The sequence below is a fragment of the Salvia splendens genome, chromosome 13 (genome assembly GCF_004379255.2).
Source record: "Salvia splendens isolate huo1 chromosome 13, SspV2, whole genome shotgun sequence".
Lineage (NCBI taxonomy): Eukaryota > Viridiplantae > Streptophyta > Magnoliopsida > Lamiales > Lamiaceae > Salvia > Salvia splendens.
In genome coordinates this window covers 6,182,448-6,197,091 of record NC_056044.1, presented here as the reverse complement: position 1 = coordinate 6,197,091, position 14,644 = coordinate 6,182,448, and positions in this window count along the sequence as shown.

Below are 14,644 nucleotides of genomic sequence, written 5' to 3'. Positions count from 1 at the left end.
CTTGAGCGTTGCCTCCAGTCAACACCACTGGAGGGTTAGTCGATTCAGTCTGAATATCCATGAGTTCAAGGATGAAAAGCACCGGTTGTTAAGAGAGCACCTCTCTTAACGAAGAATTCCTGTCACGAAACGGATAACACACGAATCCGGCGTCCCTAAGCTTGGGATCGGCGGCTGATAAACGGGAAGCTGGCAGGAGAGATTTCCGTCGGCAGCGAGAAGTTTAGTTTGTGTATTGCACAAGTAATGTGGGCAAAAATATTTCTTCATTAATTGATTACGGAATTAATGAGAAGCCCTATTTATATTATCTAGGACCCTAGGGTTGGTTCGACCTAATCCTATTCATCGGGAAAGAACCAACAAAGAAAACCCGACGGAGCTTATAAACCGCTCGACCCAATAACCGTTCATAATAATTAAATAAACAAAGAAAATAAACTAAAGAAAAATAAAGTCATTTAGACAATTCATCGAACAGCTGGCGTCGGCTATTTGGCGACAAAGTCCTGGTAGCGATTCGGTGGCTTGAGCTGCGTCCTCGGCCTTAGCTTCCTCGCGCTGGTCGCCTCTACATCCTCATGTGATCGATCCACCTGCTCGTCATCGGCCGGCGCCGATTCTTCCTCCGCTCCAGTCGGCGTCGGCGTGGGGGTTGCTTCTGCCGTCTCTCCATTTGTTGAGTCTGCCACCAGGGAGTTTGTTGGTGTCGTAACAAGCTGTCAACTAACTAACTAACTTCTCTTCACAATGCATAGCCGAGAGCTTGAGTGTAGATGAGGTGAGGCGCACGGTTGCCTGCATGGAGCTGCAGCTGTAGGATGAAGATGCATGGAGCTGTAGCTGTGGATGAAGATGATGTATCATTAATACTATCTAGAGATCAACTGCTTTATCTCTTTGATCGATTCGACTCCCTCATCTCGCAGCCTGGTATAGTATCAACCTTTTATTTCTCTCTCTGTTTTCACCACATTTTTCAATTGCATCTCTGCTGCTGAGATTCGTTTGCTTGTGTTTGGGAACGGTGAAGAAACGGATTGCTGATGCCGTCAATGACAAGCAGGTTAATTCACAAATTTACTTTATTCGCTTACTCCTTTGATGGGATACGAACTAAACAACTAAACAATAATTGCGAGCCCAATAGCAGTGACGGCCCATCAGCCCAAAACCCAAGAAAGAGTATCAGTTCGGCACAACCAAAGAGTTCGGTCACAGCCTATAGCTCGGTAAAAGCCGACCAATCGAGCTCAACTCTCAGATCGGCAAAAGCTGATCGGCAAAGTTCAGCAGTTCGGTCTCAGTATTCGACCGAACAAGGAGATAGTGGACCCATACAGGATCTCCACGACCTCCATTACACCCACGATCTATTTAGTGGTATTAAGCAGTTATCAACCCCCCTACCAGGGCTGCAAACCACGATCTTAGTTCGAATGTATAAATAGAACTTAGATCAGATAGACCAGGGTTAAGTTCTCTAGATCCTGAATCTCATATAGCAAATCAGTATTGTAATCTGTAAGCTAGATCAAGCAATACAAATTTGCCCTCTATTCTTCCCGTGGACGTAGATTTACCTCAGTAAATCGAACCACGTAATTTTCAGTGTTGTGATCTTCATTTATTACTTGCATTTATTCCCATCAAAAATTCGCTAAATCATCACTGGCGCCGTCTGTGGGAAAACAGAAAACCAAAACTGTGATAAAAGCGAGTTTTTGATCCTCTTCCACCAAAAAATGCGTACCAGATCACATAATACCCATACTTCCGTCCGTGATGAACGTGAGGAAGCTAGTCCAGCCCGTAGGTCTGGAAAACAGCCTCTGGAGAAATCTGCCTCCAGTTCTCACGGTGAAAGAACAAACCACTCAAAAAGTCATCGCACCGAGCCTCCCCAGCAGCTCGATTTGAATGAGGCTGTCAAGTTGTTCTTGGCTGAGAAGCAGGATGAGTTCTTAACATTCCTGCAAAAGAGCCAGAAGCCGGAGAAGAAAACGGCGGATTCTCCCTCCCCCTCCAGACATGAAAGTCACTACCGCAGCAGTGTCGTATCTTCCAGGAGAAAGAATCCTCACCACCGATATGTTCCTTCTCCTCCTTGTTACCGAAATCACAGGAGAACTCCATCTCCACCATACCGTAGAGATGTCGGATTCGCTATGTATGGAGCGCTGAAGACTCCATTTTCGGATGATATCACCAGAACTCCGTTGCCACAGAATTACCGAACTCCGTCAGTGACTTATGACGGGTTAGTGGATCCTCATGATTTCCTGGGACGCTATCAGTATAATATGGCGAACCAAGGTCTCAATGAGGTTCATATGTGTAAGCTGTTTCCCGAGCTGCTCATCGGGAACGCAAGAAGGTGGTTTGATAGCCTCCCTCAAGGCAGCATTAGATCTTACAGAGATCTTCCAGAAAGCTGAAACCCGAATCACTTCGGCTCAGCTGCTTTCTATACGTCAAGGTCGCGATGAAAAGATTAGCGACTTCATGACAAGATTCCACAAGGAATGCCTACAAGTAGATGATCTCAATGATCTACTTGTCATTTCGGCATTCCAAAATGGAATTCTGCCAGGAGCTCTCTACAGAAAGCTCGTTGAATGCAGTCCGCAAACAGCTCAAGAGATGTGGGACATTGCGGACCAGTTTTCTCGTGCTGATGAGGCAGACCGTCGAAAACGGTCTTTAGACAGCTCTTCCAGAGGAGACAAGAGGAAGCCCGATCATAGCGATCAGGGACATCCTCGCCGAACTCCTTTTGATAGAATTCAAAGGGCACCGGTACAAGACAGATTGGGACCACGTCTCAATCCTGAGAAACCACCCGCTCAGTTCGTACCATTGAACAAGTCGAGAGCGGAAATTTTCGAACTGCATTCTGATATGTTCGAAAAACCAAAGCCGATGACGAAATTGGCCACGCGCCTAAGTCAGGATAAATATTGCTCCTTCCATCAAGACCACGGTCACGATACCGAGGAGTGCCGAAATTTGGCAGCAGATATTGATGTTCTTGTGAAAGCAGGGACGTTAAAAAAATACCAAAGCAAGCCGCCGAAAAAGAATAAGAAACAGAGAAGTGCGAACTGCGCTCCTCAGGATCCTAAAAGGCAACAGGATCCCGAAGACGATGACGAGCCGTAATATGATGGAGTAATCCAGACTATTGACGCTCTCCCAGCCGGGAAGACTAAATCGTCTCTAAAATCAGAGCGCAGAGGCTTCAATCGAGAGGAGCCAACACATAAAAGGCTGAAGAAGGAGGAAGTAATTACATTTTCAGATGCAGATCCCACCCCGACCATTTCTCCTCATCAAGACGCTATTGTCATTCAAGCTGGAGTGGCAAACAAACTGACCCACAGAGTGTTTGTGGATACAGGAGCGTCGGTTAGCATTCTTTTTAAAGAATGTTTTGATAAACTGGAAGTGGATCCAGCTCGGCTCAGTCCGACCCCACTTCCTCTGAAAAGTTTCGCCCAGGAGGACACCCGCCCTGAAGGTATTATCAGCCTTCCGATTACGGTAGGAAGAGCGCCTACTAGCTCCAGTACGGTGATCGAGTTTTTTGTGGTAAAAGCTCGATCCCCGTATAACATTATACTGGGAAGAGACTGGCTCAACACAGTTCGGGCCATTTGCTCTACTTATCACCTCACAATCAAGATCCCCACTAAAGGAGGGATAGCAGTCATCCGAGGTGATCAAAAGAGAGCAAAAGAATGTTTGCAGATTGCGCTTAAAAGTGCCGAACAATCAGATCGGCACCATCAAGCATAGCAATCACAGCAGCCGGAGTCAGAGGCAGGCGAAATGAACGAAGTCACACCGGAGCCGAACTCGATGAAAGTTCAGTTATACGAAGATGATCCATCCAGAACGGTCAAGATCGGTTTCGCGGGAACACCTCTACTCCGGGAAAAGACCATCCAGCTCCTCAAAGAGTACAAAGATGTCTTTGCGTGGTCTCCGTTGGACATGACTGGAGTGTCTCTCGAGGTAATTACACATCGGTTAAATATTGATCCTTCAGTCCGGCCTATAAAACAGAAGCAAAGACTCTTTGCGGCAGAAAGAAATCAAGTCATCCATGACGAAGTCCGCCAATTACTGAAAGCGGATGTATTATTTGAAGTAAAATATCCTTCTTGGGTGGCCAATCCTGTGATGATCAAGAAAAAAGAAGGAGGATGGCGGATGTGCATAGATTTTACGGATCTAAATAAGCACTGTCCTAAAGATTGCTACCCCCTTCCCAACATAGATAAAAAAGTAGAAGCTTTGATAGGCTTCGAAATTTTCTGTTTTCTTGATTTGTATAAAGGATACCACCAAGTTTTAATGGATGAGAATGATGCTTCAAAAACGGCTTTCATTACTGACTTCGGTATTTTTGCTTATAAAAAGATGTCATTTGGTTTAAAGAATGCCGGAGCCACATATCAAAGGATGGTAGATAAGCTATTTCGGCACCTGATCGGAAAAGAGGTTGAAGTATATGTTGACGACATAGTTGTTAAAAGCAGAAGCACTTCGGAGTACGAAAACAATCTCAAATCCACTCTCGACGTGCTCAAAAAAGCCAACCTCAAACTCAATCCCCAAAAATGTACCTTTTTGGTAGATTCGGGAAAATTTCTGGGTTGTTGGGTTTCAAAGGAAGGACTCAAGGCAAATCCCCTAAAGGTTCAAGTTGTTCAGAACATGGCAATGCCGAAGTCCATACATGATGTGCAAAGGCTAACTGGATGTCTAGCCGCACTGAATAGATTCCTTTCCCAAGCAGCCGAAAAGCAAATGCCGTTCTTCAATGTTTTGAAGAAGGCACCAAAGTTTGAGTGGGAAGCCGAACAGAAAAAGGCTTTTGACGAACTCAAAAGTTATTTAACCGAACTTCCTACTCTCTCTGCTCCAACAGATGCCGAAGTGATATTCTTATATTTAGCAGCATCAGATCAAACCATTAGCGCGGTGCTTGTACGAGAAGAAGGCCTAAAACAGCGTCCTATCTACTTTACAAGCCGAGCATTAAGAGGTCCCGAAACAAGGTATCAACCTCTGGAAAAAATTGCTCTGGCATTAGTAAATGCAGCAAGGAGACTGCGGCCATATTTCTATGCTCACAAAGTATGCGTCTTAACCGATCTTCCACTTCGGCAAGTTTTGACTAAGCCAGAAGCATCAGGCAGAATTGCCAAGTGGGCCATAGAGTTGGGAGAACATTCAATAGAATATCTACCTCGGAAAGCCATCAAGGGACAAGCCTTGGCAGATTTTCTTGTAGAGGCAAAGTTCGATCAGGCAATCCCTATTATTGCCGAACAGAAAAATCCTACCAATGATGAACTAACACAGCCCCAGAAACCCGAAGTAGAGCCGCCGGACTGTTGGATTGGATTCGTAGATGGAGCTTCGAATAAGACAGGAAGTGGAGCTGGTATTCTACTTATCGCTCCCGACGGACACGAAGTAACTTATTCACTTCGGTTCTTATTCCCAACCACTAATAACGAAGCCGAATACGAAGCCCTTCTTGCCGGACTTCAGTTAGCGCAACGTCTACTTGTCAAATCTCTCAAAATTCATTGTGATTCACAAGTCATAGTGAATCACATGCTGGGTACAAGTGAAGCCCGTGGTGAAAGGATGAAAAAATACTTGGACAAAGCGCAAAGTATTAGCCGAAATTTCTCTTATTTTCGGATAATCCGCATTCCCAGAGCGGGAAATAGCCGAGCAGATACTTTAAGTAAGTTGGCCTCATATCCGAGCTCAAAGGTGGAGGAATTACCGCACAGAAGCATTGATGAAGCTGAAGTACACTCAGTAACCAGTTCACCAAACTGGATGACGCCAATATTAAAGTATCTAGATCAAGGACAACTGCCCGAGGATAAGAGAGAAGCAAGGAAAATCACATGCCGAGCACGTCGGTATGAACTTCATGAAGGAGTCCTATATAGAAAGTCCTACCTTCAACCGTTATTGCGATGTGTAGGACCAGAAGAGACGGATTACATCCTTAGAGAAGTTCATGAAGGATCTTGCGGTAGCCACATCGGAGCTAGAGCATTAGCTAAAAAAGTTCTGAGATGGGGATATTATTGGCCAACTTTGGTACAAGAAGCAGTACAGCTAGTTAAGAAATGTACGAAATGCCAAATCCATGCAAATATCCCAAGGACGCCGCAGACTGATCTATGTGCTATGCAAAGCCCTTGGCCTTTTATGCAATGGGGCATAGACATAGTAGGACCACTACCACAAGCTCCCCGGCAAATGAAATTCTTGATCGTTGCCGTGGATTACTTCACAAAGTGGGTGGAGGCTGAACCATTAGCTACGATAACAAGCTCAAAGGCATTAGATTTTGTCTGGAAGAACATAGTTTGCCGATTTGGCATACCCCATATCCTCATTTCAGATAATGGGACTCAGTTTACTGACAAAACATTCAAGAATTGGTGCCAAGAGTTGAATATTCAACAGCGGTTCACTTCAGTCTCTCACCCACAAGCAAATGGACAAACGGAAGTAACAAACCGTACTTTGGTGAAAGGATTAAAAACTCGGTTAGAACAAGCCAAAGGACAATGGGTAGAAAATCTTCCTCAAGTCCTATGGTCTTACCGAACTACACCAAAAACCTCCAACGGTGAAACTCCGTACAGTCTAGTGTACGGCACTGAAGCCGTAATTCCGGTTGAGATCGGCATACCCAGCCCCCGAACCCTTAATTTCTCAACAGAACTGAATGACGACGGACTGAGAGCCGAACTAGATCTTGCCGAAGAAAGAAGAGAATTGGCCTTCATAAAAGAAGCCAAGTACAAGGAGCAAGTAACCCGGTATTATAACCAAAGGGTGAAAAAGCTGCAGTTTCAAGTGGGAGATCTCGTATTGAGAAACAATGAAGTAAGCCGAGCAGAAAAGCTGGGCAAACTTGAACCCACATGGGAAGGTCCGTATCGGGTGTCAGAAGTCCTGGGAAAAGGGTCTTATAAATTAACTCACATGTCAGGAGAACAAGTACCCCGAACATGGCATATTTCCAACCTCAAGAAGTTCTATTTGTAAGAGACAAGGTCCGGTCAGTCTTGTGTCTAGTTCGGTCCTAGGGTTATGTGCTTTCATATTTTTATTGTTCTTTATACTTGTCGTTTTTTAAAAGATTAAAATCTTTTTCGTCCTTTTTATTTTTGTCTCTCTATGTGCGTTTTGTCTCTTATAAATGTTACTGAGGTATATTGTTCCTTAAAGGCTGATCCCCTTTTTTTAGATCATGTATTAAAGACAATTGTGAGTCCAAGCTTCTAAGGAAGATACAAGATTCCACAATTCAGCTTAAGAAACAAGCAATTCGTCTGAAACGAACTGCAATAAGCCGAAAACCACTCCGGTTAACTAGGGAAAGTCCAATCCAAGCGATAAAACTCGTCAAATAAGGACACTAACTAAGTCCGGTCAAAGAAGAGTTTACTTCATAAGACCGAGGACGAGTACAATAAATGAAATAAAAAATCGCTGAACTGTAAATACGCAGTGATAGAAGCGAAATGAAAAAATTTCATTTACTAAGTCTTGTTGGGCATACAATTCCGCTGCCCTACGAGAATGCGTTACACCATTACAAAGGACTATTCTACTGTCTACGATTGCTAAAGTTGAGCCACCTATCCGAAAAATCCTCATGATGCTGAGTTCGGGCGTTCCGAGCAGTTGAAGAATAAGTAGGTGGACGAGATGCTCTGATCGACCTATCGCCTCTTCCCTGAGTCCGGGAAGTTCTAGCACCTCGGCGGCGAAGAGTCTCTTCACGAAGCATTCGCTGATCTTGCTCACTCATATTCACAACTCCTCTACGAACTTCAGGGCGTTCTTGTCTTGACGTTTCCGGTTGCTCCTGAGTCCGTTGCTGATTTGGAGTAGAATTTTGAGTAAGTGGATTAGAGGTTTGAGTTGGAGTGTGAGCATCTGTTAGCGGGAAACGGCTAAGGAATCTCTCGATTGAGGGACGCCGGGAAAGAATGATGTCGTACAGAGAAGCTAAGCGCCGCAATGATTTCACAACTTGTTGGCAAGCCGAGCTCTCCAGCACATTGTTCTTCCGGAGTACATGAAGCTTCTCCCACAGTTCATCAACTTGATTCTGAACTTCAGATATAGTCATTCCCCCGCGCCCGCAGATGAAATCTTCATATGCAGTCCTCTCAGCGATGACAGTATTCAGCTCGGCCTCCAGATCTTCCTTTATGCACTCTAAGTCCTTATTGTTGGACTCCAGCTCCACTAAACGAGCCAAGAGTTCATCATACTTCATCTGGTCATCTATAGCTTTTTTCTCAGCTTCATTTAAAGCCAAAGAGTATAGCCGCTTCCAGTGAAGTACCTCCAGCTCCTTAGAGTTAAGAATACGAAGCAGCTATGTCAGTTCGGCATTTCAGTTTACCGAGCAGGCAGTAAACCACAATAGGAGTAAAAGAGATTAAGAAAAGCTATAAGGAAGACACGAGTGTAGAAAGAAGAATTTTTTTCATTCACAAGAAAAAATTTACACAAGGAGGGCTTCAAGGCCATTTTACAAATAGAAAGAAAGAAACTAAACTAAGAGAAGGGAGACGAAATCATACTCCGCCAGTTTCGTCTCCGGCTTCCCTGTGGGTTTCAGCTTCTTTCTCCTTGTCGACCTCGGTCTCAGCCTCGGCCTCCCTCCTCCCTCCCTCCTGCTCGGCGCCCCCATCGCCGATCTGCTGCACCTCTTGCTCGGCGTGCCCGTCGCCGGTCTGCTGATCCTTCTGCTCGGTCTCCTTGCCGGCCTCATTTTCCTGCTCACCCTCTTCTTTGAAAATTGAAGCGGGTGAAACAGGCCCCAAGGAGGCAAAGATGGCCTCCATGTTCTCGTCACGGTCAGCACGGCAATTACGGACTCGTTCAGCAGAAAGCAGGACCGATGAAGACGCAAGCTCCTCAAGGAGCGGCAGACTCTGGAGACGCGCTGCAATCTCTCGGCCATACAGCGGCAAGACGACTTCGGGTTCCTGCTCAACATTATCGGTCATCAATTTCAGCAGATCACCGATAAGGGCCGAAAATTGATTGCTCAAAAAGAGTTTCTCCGTGTAAACACGGAGAGCCTCCCCCTGAGCAACCACGGCAGCGGCCTCCCTCTGTTTCGACCGCTCTCTCTGGATGATGAGCTGGTCTTTGGCACGCTGGGCTTCATCCTGAGCCGAGATCATAGCGGCCCTTGCCCTCTCAAAGTCTGCCCGAGCCTGTTCGGCCTGGTGACGAGCAGCATTCAAATTCCTCTGCATCTCATCATAATCGCTGGACGCTTTAGAGAGTTCAACTGTGACGAGTTTGCAGAGCATATTGTTCCTCTGAAAATGGAAAAAGGAAAAAGTCAACAGAGGGGCCACAAAAAAAATATAGGAAAGAAGCAAAGCCAGAAAATCCAGAAGAAAATTCACCTCTACAAAGTCCTTTGGCCATAAAAAGGGCTCAGAGATATGTTCCGAAGTGGCCGTAACCACTCCTGATCCATAACCCCACTGGACAATGTCTCTCTCTGGCACTTTTGGGGGTTTCTGAGTCTTCGCCTTCCCCCTTGCCGAGGTCGATCCCGGCTTTTTTGGATCCGAAGACTGACTCGAAGAGGTCTTCTGCCTCTTCGGATTCTTCTCGGCATCAGACGCCGAGCTGGTGGTTTTCTGTTTCTCCGGCTCCTTTGATTCGGAGGATTTGCGACCAAGCTTGCTTAGCATGTTCACTGCCAAAAAGCAAGAAAACAAAGTTAGTTTTCGCCGCTAAAGCAGTAAAGCATAAAAAAGAAATCCTCACCCTCAGTCTCTTCGTCCGAAGACGAGGAGTCGAACACGAAGTCACCCTTGACGAGCTCAGATTCCAAATACTGTTTCCTAATCATGGGAATCTTATTGAGCCCGCCCTCGAGCTCGTCCAACGGTTCTACCCGAGGATGAGGAATTACGGACTTCGGCCCTCTCCAGGAAAAGTCTGGAGCCGCTGTCCTATTGTAAAAAAAGAAGCGATTTTTCCACATCGGCCATTTGGTTTTACAGAAGGCTCTAAAGGGCTGTAAAGGGATCAAGTAAAACCAGGATCCCTTTCTCTTAAACTGAAAGAAATTAAGGATTGCCCTCAGAGACAGATCCTTTTCTAGTCTACGCAGCTCGGCAGCAAAGGCCGATAAGTGCCTCCAAGAATTTGGAGTCACCTGACCTAAAGGAAGTTGGAAAAAATCAAGAAGCTCTACAAAGGCGGGGGGAAGAGGGAAACGAAGCCCGCATTCTAAGCAGGCTTCGTAAACGGTGGCATAACCCTCCGGCGGCGAGTTAGCCCTATGAGTGTCGTCGGGAATCACCACTAACCCCCCAGGAAGAAAATATTTTCTGTGTAAGGATATCACAGTATCCTTACTCAAAATGCTGTGAAAATATTCTACCGTCTTCTCCCCGGACTTTTTCCGGCCAGAAGATCCCTTACCCCCCTTCCTACCACTACCTGATTCAGAAACAGTTTCAGAAGAAGAAGACATGATTCTTACTCTTTGATGGTCGAAAGTCTCTGAAGAAATTCTTGAAGAAGCGGAAGAAAATTTTACGAAAAAGAGAGAGAATGCAGAAGAAATAATCGCAAAAGTGTTCCAATGATGAAGAAAGGAAATATTTATCAGATTCGCAGAGGCGTTTCAAATTCGTCGCACCGTTTCAAATCCCACTTTTTCTGGATTCTCTGGCCGGATTTGCTGTCACATTTAATGCAGACACGTGCAGAGCACGTCCCCTGACGTCAGCCTCCCCCTTACACTTATCCAAAATGCCGAAGTGATTCACTTCGCTTTTCGGGGGGGGGGGTGGTGATGGGATACGAACTAAACAACTAAACAATAATTGCGAGCCCAATAGCAGTGACGGCCCATCAGCCCAAAACCCAAGAAAGAGTATCAGTTCGGCACAACCAAAGAGTTCGGTCACAGCCTATAGCTCGGTAAAAGCCGACCAATCGAGCTCAACTCTCAGATCGGCAAAAGCTGATCGGCAAAGTTCAGCAGGTCGGTCTCAGTATTCGACCGAACAAGGAGATAGTGGACCCATACAGGATCTCCACGACCTCCATTACACCCACGATCTATTTAGTGGTATTAAGCAGTTATCAACCCCCCTACCAGGGCTGCAAACCACGATCTTAGTTCGAATGTATAAATAGAACTTAGATCAGATAGACCAGGGTTAAGTTCTCTAGATCCTGAATCTCATATAGCAAATCAGTATTGTAATCTGTAAGCTAGATCAAGCAATACAAATTTGCCCTCTATTCTTCCCGTGGACGTAGATTTACCTCAGTAAATCGAACCACGTAATTTTCAGTGTTGTGATCTTCATTTATTACTTGCATTTATTCCCATCAAAAATTCGCTAAATCATCATCCTTCTGCTTTGATTATGCTAAATTTGAATTTGAAATGTTATTGTAAGGCAAAGTATTAGATTAGGTTTCAGCTGAAGGAATATTTTTAGTTTTCTGGTTTTCTACAATCTAGCAATTGGATTTAAATGCGTACAGGAGCCTGTAGCTGTAACCACAACAATTCAAGAGGAGCTTTTCATGGAGATGGGAGTTGGTGAGTGATTTTTTGTTTGACGTTCTTAGATTTCATGGAGCTTGAATGCTTTGTAAAATTAGCATACTGATATGGTGCTCTCTGAGAATAAACTCTTGCTTGAACTGAAAAGCCTTTGGCTAGAGACACCGCTTTCGTATAATGCTTGCTTGTTGTATCCGAAAATCTTGTTCGTGATGAAAACTTTTCAGGATGCATATAATGTGGCTGTAACTGGAAATGTTCAGATATCTGTTTTCTTGTGTTGTTTAGATTTCATTTGTAGATTACTACTCATTGGATATTGACATAGTTGAAGTTAGATGATTGAGAATATTTTACTTCTCTATTCAGACCCACAGTTCAGCTTATCTTGCTTGGGAAAAGTGAGCTTGGAAGTGTTATATCTAAGTGAAGTAATTTAACTAGTTACATTTTATTCCGTGTTATACTTTTTCTTAAACCGCAGCACCTAATTTATTGTCTGGGTCATGAATGTATGTTATCTTTCTAGTTTCTTCTATCATGAATTATGGGTTTATTACTCTGCATCCATTAGACCTAATTTTCAATCATTTGGTGTGGGGAAATGCTCTTTCCATTATGTAAATGCAATTGATATAGAAACAATCATATCCGTTTGAGATCAAGGCTTGGAGCAAACAAGAAAATAGCATTTTTTCTCCATGCCTTTTTATTTCAATTTTCATTGTATTCCGCTTGGGAAATGGTCCTTTTTTGCCATTTTATATTCCATTTGATTTTAAAGGGAAGAGATAGCTTGTGAGCAAGCAGAACTTGGACCAGAAAGATTTGCAGAAAGAACTGAAATGCTGCGGCGTTTAGAAGCGGAGGTTTGTTTAACTTATATTATTTGCAAATCATTAGGCTTATTAAAAGCAATGCTTAGTCTGAATCAGCACATGTACCGCAACTGGAGATGTTGAAGAACATGCGCAACTTCCAGCTGGATGATCAGTCTGCAATCCTTGAAAAGGTATGGTTAAATTCAACTTAGCCTTGAATCTATTTACATCTTGTACCTGTGATCATACTGGTAGGAATCAACTTTCACTTTTTTTATATTTATTAAATTCATTTTACTTATAGCAAATAAATCTGTGTTGACTGATTGGTATTTGTATCAGTCTCAGCCTTATATGTTAAATCTAGATATAGGCCAACATTTATTAATCCAGATGTATTTTAGCACAAGAAAGGAGCTGGAAGCACTAAGAACGGCCGCGACTTGCCGGACCAGAGGCTTGGAGTCAAAATCTTCGGCGATCAAGCTGCCAAGGCTGGCTCCATTATCGTCCGCCAACGAGGCACCAAGGTCTCCCTCTCTCTCCCTAATTCTGTGTGTGTTTTTTTTTTAGGTTTGATTGTTTGAATTCTTTGGAGTTGCTGAGGTATTAATTTAGGGCTCATTTACTTATTGCTGGATGAACTAGCTAGGATGATTGAATGGCCGGTGCTCTTGTTCCATGAATGAATAGAACAATTGATGGATGCGATCTCGAAATTTGTTAGTGCTATATACAGTTGGAAGGTGTATGCTTGAATGTTGGAGTACAGAATCATCGAATCTTGTTGCTGCTATATACGATTGTGAATGTTGAACCTTATTAGGGTTATTTGTGGTTGGAGGGTGAGATGCCAAACTCTAGAGTGCTATATGCAGTTAGAGGGTGAATACTTAAACCATATTAGTGATATGTGCAATTGGAAATGTCGATTTTTCTTAGTACATATGCAGTTGAAGTGTGAGAGACTGAACCTTGTCAGTGCTATTTATATACATTTGGGGTGTTATATGTGATTGGATGATGAAATGTGAAATGTTACATTGTGTTACGCAATGGAGGTTGGAATGTCGAACTTCATTAGTGCTACATATTAGATAGCTTGGTTCAAGTGCAAATAGGTTACTATTTTCTATTTATGTAATGTTACATATTAGATAGCTTGGTTCAAGTGCAAATAGGTTACTATTTTCTATTTATGTAATGTAGTTTCACAAATATTAGAGTGGTTCTTCCTGAAAATAGTACTATTGAGGTTTTGCTTTTTGTGAATGTGATGTGGAATTATCTTTTGTTGGTTTACATTAGGGCTTATCTTTTGTTGGTTTACACAATGTGTATAGGATAACTGACTACATGCCTTTCTTCAGTGTTTGTTAGTCGTTATAAAACTGTGGGCGCCATTAGCTATATTTTGCTCAAGTCCTCCAAAATCCCAACTTGGAAATCGGCAATGGATCCAGTTTCGTTTTTATTTGCATTTTATCCTTTGAATATCGTTTTTATTTGCATTTTATCCTTTGAATATCGAATAAGCTAGAAAAAATGAATCTGTTTTATACTCCAAGTAAGAAAGGATAACACTTTGATTAAATAGATAAACTCCTTCAGAAATGAAGGCCTCGGCTACTGGAGTATTTGCATAAGATACTCCTCTCCTAACTTGCTGGAGTATTTATACAATCAAAAGTAAATGCAATAATTAAGACAATAATTATGATAATAATATCGTACTAAAGGCCACTTCCTCCACCCTTGTAACAGCTGTCATCCACTACTCATCACATTACACAAGCCAAGGTCGATCTCTATGTGTAACAATATCGTATTATAATGTAACTAGTGCAAGCTAAAACTCTCTTTGCATTTTATCGTTTGAATATCGTATTGAGGGATTTCCTGAGACTAGGAATCTCCTCCTCTTCACATAGCTGCAAAGTGTGCAAATTTTGTTTTCATGAGACCTTTTTTGTAGCTTGTTTGATGGATCAAGATCGTCTCAATAATAAAACTCTCTTTGTGCTGATTGCTTGATATTTCAAGAATAACCTATCTTTATTTCTAGTGTTTCAAGGACTTAGGCTTATGCTGACATAAACCTTCGTCGCGGCTACACTTGGAAAACTACAATGTGAATGTGTGCGTTCCATCTTTGTTGAATCACCCTGTTCTTGTTACTCATATTACTATCCCCACATTT